Here is a 6,972-nt window from a genome sequence, read left to right as displayed (position 1 = left end):
AAAGATCAGTGTATTGAAGGAGAAACCATACCATCAGACGTGAAAGTGAAAAGGATCTCCATATGGCAGGACGTTAACATCCCCCAGCTGGCTATACTTGTGTGACCACAGTAGCTGATTAAACTCCATGGGGCCTGTTTCCTCCTATGTGAAACAGACCCATCATGAGGAAGTTTGTCTGGAAAAGCATCACAATGTGTTAGTACCACAGTGCAGTTTGTCTCAACATATTTTCTGCTACTAGGGAGACAAATGGGCAAGAGAGGAGATTTTCTCTTGCAGCCTTTTCCTCTCATAAACTCACTTAACAATGGCTTTAGCATCTATCACCAAGAAACAGAGATAAATGAAGTTGTAAGACTGCCTGGAAAAAACACTAGCTGTCAACAAAATCTCTGGCATCTTAGCACATTAAAGAGTTCAAGGAGGGGCTTGGGATGCAGCTCAGTGTTAAAAGTATTTCCTGGCATGCGTGAGGAGCTGGGTTTGATTTCCTAGCACCTCGAAAAATTAAAGTTGAAACTACAGAACCTTTGGAAGAAAGAAAACATATGATCAAATTCCTGCCATTTAAAGATAGCCAATATTTTCTTGGATAAGACACAAAAAGTATGAGGCAAGACTTTTTAAATTAATTGGATTTCATGAAAATAAAAACTTCCTTCCCTACAAGCAGTATCAGCATCATTAAGGAAATGGAAAGTGGACCAGTCACCACTCATCAAAGCCTCGTCTTTTGCAGCAGACAGAGTCTAGTACAGTGATCCACAACTAGTCACACACAGAGAATAAGTGTCTATGAAATGCCCAGACCTAAGTGACACAATTACAACAGAACCTCTATACCTAAGGCTCATGGAACATAGTAGAATGAGTGGCAGAGAGACTACTAACGCATCTCTCAATTCTCATCAGTGAAGCTTCCTCACCCAACAGAGGGCGATGAACACAGAAGGCCACAACTGGCCACGAAGTTTAGACATAAGAGACTGCAGAGTGTATGTCCCCAGATAGGACTCATATTAAACCCCACCCACCCAGGGCTCAGGGACCATTGTGGAAGAGGGGATAGAAAGATTGTAAGCACCAAGGGTGTTGCATGACCATAAGGAAACAGTCTTACAGGCTCCTGGGATCTTGTTCATATGAACTTACAGCAATGGTGATAGCACGTACAAGACCCATGCAAACTTGACCAGATAAAAACCAGCACAGAACTGTAGAAATAGGCAGGAGGGTCCAACCTTAGCCGAGGAACTATGGGCAGATGATCACTGCTGGGTGAGGGAGAACTGATCTTCTTTAAGGGAGTGATGATAGGCTGAGCAGGCTCCAGTGAGCCATGCTTGATTTGATAGGCTTTAACATGTAAGAAAGAATGCATGAAATTCTATGGATGGGCCATGGGGAGGTACAGATAGGGGAGGTCTAAATATGATTAAAATGTATTATATGAAATCCATAAAATATTCAATAAAAATATACATTAAAAAAAGAAAATGATCTGGATGCCTTCTTCCAGCCTTGGCAGGCAAAAGAAAAATGAGGAGGAACCCAATAGAGGGATGCTTTTGGAAGCTCTCATCAAGAAATTCCAATGGACTCTGATATGAACATTTGAAATTTGCCCTGGTCTGACTTTTTTCTGGTTCCCTGTCTAGAACTTGTAATGCTAACTACTCTTGCCTTTACTTCTCCTTCACTGTCTCCTATTCACCAGTCAAGGGTTTTCTTTTCTCCCTACAATTTGGGAGTCTTTTAGATAGATCCACTGAAGGGGTACCCCAATTGCCTCACCCTGTGTCCCTCTTCAACATGGAAGAAGCCAGGGCGGTTTGCGTCCGATTCCCTATTGGCAATTTGGGTAACCTCTTTAGAGGATGATGTGATACGAATAGGAAGTAGGAATTAGCTAGGCAGTTAGGGTGAAAAAAACAAAACAAAACCCAAAACTCAAAGAAAAGTAGCCAGTTTCTTGACTAAAAGTCAAAATGTCCTTGGGCCTCTTAGCAACATATTATGTTCCAAAGGACAAAAAATGTCAAAAGTATTTGGGAGCTCTTATGTAATCCCTAAAAGATTTGAGCGTTACATTTTCAGAGGGGAGAATGTTAGAGTAGCAAAAAGCCCCATGAAAGAAAGGAAGGAAGGAAGGAAGGAAGGAAGGAAGGAAGGAAGGAAGAAAGAAAAAAGAAGGAAAGAAAGAAAGAAAGAAAAGAGAACATGAAGTTGTCAGAAAAAAGTAATGGGGAGATATGGGAGGAGTTGGAGGGGAGGGAGTGGATGTGGATTTGATCAAAACTCCTTATATGCATGTTTGAAAGTCTCAATAGAGTTTTTTTTAAAGTTAAAAAAAAGAAAAAGAAAATGACCTGGAAGACTTCTAGTGGAAGTTTGGCTATCATAATGCTAGATGGTGATATGAAAACTGCCAAGGGAGAAAAACAATCAATGGTTCAACCTAGCCTATAGTCTAAAAACCATAATGGCCGGCATGGCAAGCTACCTCTATTGGTGCAGTAGTGGCACTGTTATCTGGGGGGCAATCAACAGCTGTCTAATTGTACTTAAAGCCCTCTGAATGGGAAGGAAGTCATGGATGGCACTGTAAAGTCAGCCAAATACACATGGCAGGAGAGGACTTAAATCCTAGAGAAAACCCTATCTCTTGTATATCTCTAGACAAATGAAATTTCTTACTATATGCTAAATATCAATCCTTATGTTTACAGACAAGCATACAGTACACCACTCATCAAAGAAGCTTCTTTTTGCAATAGACGGAAACTGCTGCAGAATTGCACATCTGGTCTGACACAGAGAGAGATGCCTAGTACAAGGTGGCACATCTTCAGATGAACCTCTACAACTAAGGCTCATGGAATGTAGTGGAACAAGAGGTAGAGAGAAAACTAATGCATCCCTCAACTCTCACCAGTAAAGCTTCCTTATACAACAGAATGTGGTATACACACATGGCACATCTGGCCAAGTTTTAAAGACTAAGAGACTGTAGAGAGCAGGCTAGGACTCCTATATGGAAACTCATCCACCCATGGCTCAGGGACCATAGTGGAAGAGGGGGGTGGAAAGATTGTAAGACCTAGGGCTGGTTCATGGACACAGGGAAGCAGAGGCTTCCAGGCCACTGGAAGCTTGCACATGTGAACTTGTGGCAATGGTGGCATCGAGCATAAGACCCATGTCAACTTAATTAAACAAGGGCCTAAAGGGGAAAGAAATAGGTGGTGGCCTGGCACTAGACTGAGAGCTATTAGAAACTGGCTGAGCATAAGCATTCACCACTCTATTTTTTGACTGTGGATTCAATGAGACTACTGCCTCACACTCCTGCTGAGAGGCCTTCCCTGCCTTGATGGGCTTCAGCCAAAGTAAACCCATCTTCTCTTGAGTTGTATTTGTCAGATATTTTATCTCAGCAACATGTAAGTAACTGATACACTGAATATATATTCATTTTCTTTTGCTGCTATAGCAAATTATAAGCTTAAACCAACAAAAACTAGTTGTCTTATAGTTCTTGAGGTCAGAAATCTGCAACAGATCTTCAAGACTAAAACCAAGTTTCTGTGAGCTTGTTCCTTCTGAATAGTTTACGGGAGGACCCCTTTCCTCATCCTTGGTTGGAGATTTCATCACACCAACTTCTGTTCCCACCCTCCCATCTACTTCTCTGGTTTCCATCTTTCACTTTCAAAGCCCCCTGTAATGACACGGCCCCACCTGAATAATCCAGGATATTTTTTCTCATGTCATGATCCTTAATTGCAGCTACAAAGTCCCCTTTTTCATATAAGGTAACATTCACAGATTTGGAGGATTAGGTAGTGAACAACTCTGAAGACTCTTAGTCTGCTTACCACAAATACCAACTGCTAGTGACAATGTTGTGGTGGTAAATTTCATGTGTCAATTTACTTGGGTTAAGAGATTCCCAACATGATTGCTAAAGAATTATCTCTGTATATGCTTGTGGTGTTTACAGAAGAAACATTGAATCTGTACACAAAGGCTATTCTTATCAATTTGGGTAGGCATCACCCAATCTGTGGAGCGACCAAAAAGAACTAAATAAATGAATGTTGGATGATTCTATTTCTGTTTGATCTGCCCTTGGACAGCAGTGCTTTTGGTTCACACACCTTCCAACTCAACTTGTCTGACACAGAGTTACCCTTTCCCTCACTACAACCTAAATCCCAAGGCTTCTAACAAAATGAACTGCAAATTGACCTCCTTCATTCTCCAGTTGCAGATGACGTTTCTTCTCAATGTCTATAATCTTGAAGCATGAATGCCATAAGAAATAATGCAAAAAACGTGCATACACATACAATTACATTGTTTTAGTCAACAGAGGATGATAAATATGATAATGATACCATAAGATTCTAATAGAACTGAACTTTTTCTATGGCCTTGTGAGACTATAACTGCTGTGATTCATAGCACAGAGCATCACTGACTCATCTGAGATGAGGCAGGTGCAAGAAGTGCTAAGTGCTGACTGCACACACACCAATTATACACAGTGCATGATACTTGATAGTGAAACATTATGGCTTATGTATTTACTTTACTAAGCTTTTTAATTAGGTTTTTTTTGTTAAGAATATTGACTATACTATAAGGGAGCATTGAGCTGGGGAGTAACTAGAGAACACCATACCTATTGTTACTTTACAATAGGCACCTTCTACTTATTTTTAATATAATATTTTCAATTCATTCTTTAAAAATTCCATACATGTATACAATGTATTTTGACCATGCTTATCCCCCACCCCCGAACTCTCCCTGATCAACTCCTTCCTGATACCTCCACCCCACTACTCCCAACTTCATATCCACCTCCTGATGTGGACTGTTCATTACAGCATGATGCAGCTGACCCTGGCCCTGGGATGACTCTGCAAACTGCTTCTCTGATAAGCAGAGTATGGTTCTCTTGAGGTCGGGGGGAGGGGAATGGTCCAAACAATCATTCCGGAAAGAACAAGTATCCCCTTTCCTGTTCTCCTCCACCCTTCTCTGTGAACTATAAGGAAACGGGGAAATAATGGGTGGGATTCACTCCAGGGACCCTTAATGAATTGCTCCTCCACAGCCCTGTTGCTTTCTGATGGAAAGAAAATGGGTGGGGTAGATCTCTTACACAATTAAAAAATTGAATTGAGTTCAGTTCTGTAAAATAGATTCTACATTACATCATAAATAATGGTATGGGAACACAGAGCTCTGAACCAAGGAAACATGAACAGCTTGTTCCTCATAATCCTAGTATGTGAACAAACATGAACCATGAGTGGTTGGGCTTCCATAAGCTGAAAGGTCACACACCCCTGAACAGGAAGAAGTCCTGGAAAGCTGAGCTTCAGCTTGGGTGTGCCCTGAGCCTCACATATAGTAGGCACAATCTGTAGGATGTTCATAGCTATCCTAACTTGGTAGCTTGTAATAAATAGTTCATCGTGTCCCTGTGTTCAGCATAGTGCTTGGTTTAGAGGAGGCCTTTCAAAGTTGTTCTGAACCAATGTACAAAGGTGTGTTGAGGAGACACTTGCTCTATTATATGACAGTTTCAAAGGTACTATATGGTTCTGTCTGCAAAAGCAATCAAACAAGCAAGCAATGTTTTACTAAAATTTGCAAATGTATGAGCTTTGACTGTATTCAGAGCACACCCAGTGGTGAGTTTATCAATTAACAACTGAGCTCAGTATAGTAACACATACTTGCTATCCCAAGGCAGGAGGACCAAGGCAGGAGGCCAAGGCAGGAGGACCACAACTTCCAGGCCAGCCTGGCCTACACAGTGAGACTGTTAAATGATTCTTTTTGCAAATCAGCCAGAAGTCCTTCATGAATAATGAGTTGCTCACACTAGCCTTTCCCACTTGGGCCTTTTCTGCCTCTGAATTCATTGTGGTCTCTCAGCAATAAAGTAAAATCCTTGTTAGATTATGAGGGATATTTAGTTGTTGCTATTCCAAAAACAAAATCAAATAATGTAGAAAAGGCTCACTTTTCTGGCAAAGTGTAATTCTCCTCTGCTTGGTGCATTTGTCTGACCTTTGTGTACAGGGACCTTTTCATTTCAATGTTGAAATACAGGCAATACCTTGGTGATGTTTTAAATATTACTTAGGGCTAGACTAAGTAAAATTCAACCACACATGGTGTTACCAACATAAGTAACTTAATAAGTTATCATTAAGATCAGAGAGAACGTTCCAGAGCCAGCTTTGTCTGTATAGGTATAAGCTATTAAAACCACTTTTCATCATGGTCTGGAAGCAGGTGGATTTTCTTTTAATGTCCACTGTAAGAATATAACCTGATTATTGAAGTGTGGAAATATGAAAACTCGATGAAGCAATCACAGGTAATAAAGCTCAAAATCAACACTGGAAGAAGTCCTAGTCACCACACAAACTCATGATAATGAAACAACACACTCCTTAACAGTGAGTGGGTCAAAGGAGAAGTATGAAAGAAATAAAACAATTCCTGAAGTTCAACGAAAAGGACAATACAACACAACAGAACCTCTGGGACACTTTAATAGCAGTCCTAGGAGGGAAGTTTACAGCTGTAAGTGCTTACATTAAAAAATTAGATAGCGCACTACTATCCTCAGGCCTCTTGGGGTAAGTCTATAGCACAGCTTTCCGCGCCGTGACTCCCTAAGCGACATTCACCCTTCCATCCCCCCCCCCCCCCGTTCTATACTTCTAGTTTGGGCCCTGCGCCATTCCTAGTCTCGGGGCCCCAGACACCTGGGGAACCAATACCGCTTCCTGATCCTTCTCACCCAGACCAACTCAGTCCCTTTCTTGGGCTCTAGGAGCACCACTTCTGGTCCTGGCCCCGCCCTCACCTCTCTCTGCTTCTCTGGGCCTGCACCACCGGCTAACTCTCCTAGCCTGCACTACTATCCTCAGGCCTCTT

This window comes from Nannospalax galili, unplaced genomic scaffold, assembly GCF_000622305.1.
Source record: "Nannospalax galili isolate Female #2095 unplaced genomic scaffold, S.galili_v1.0 scaffold1899, whole genome shotgun sequence".
NCBI classification, from domain to species: Eukaryota; Metazoa; Chordata; class Mammalia; order Rodentia; family Spalacidae; genus Nannospalax; species Nannospalax galili.
This window is presented reverse-complemented; position numbering follows the sequence as displayed.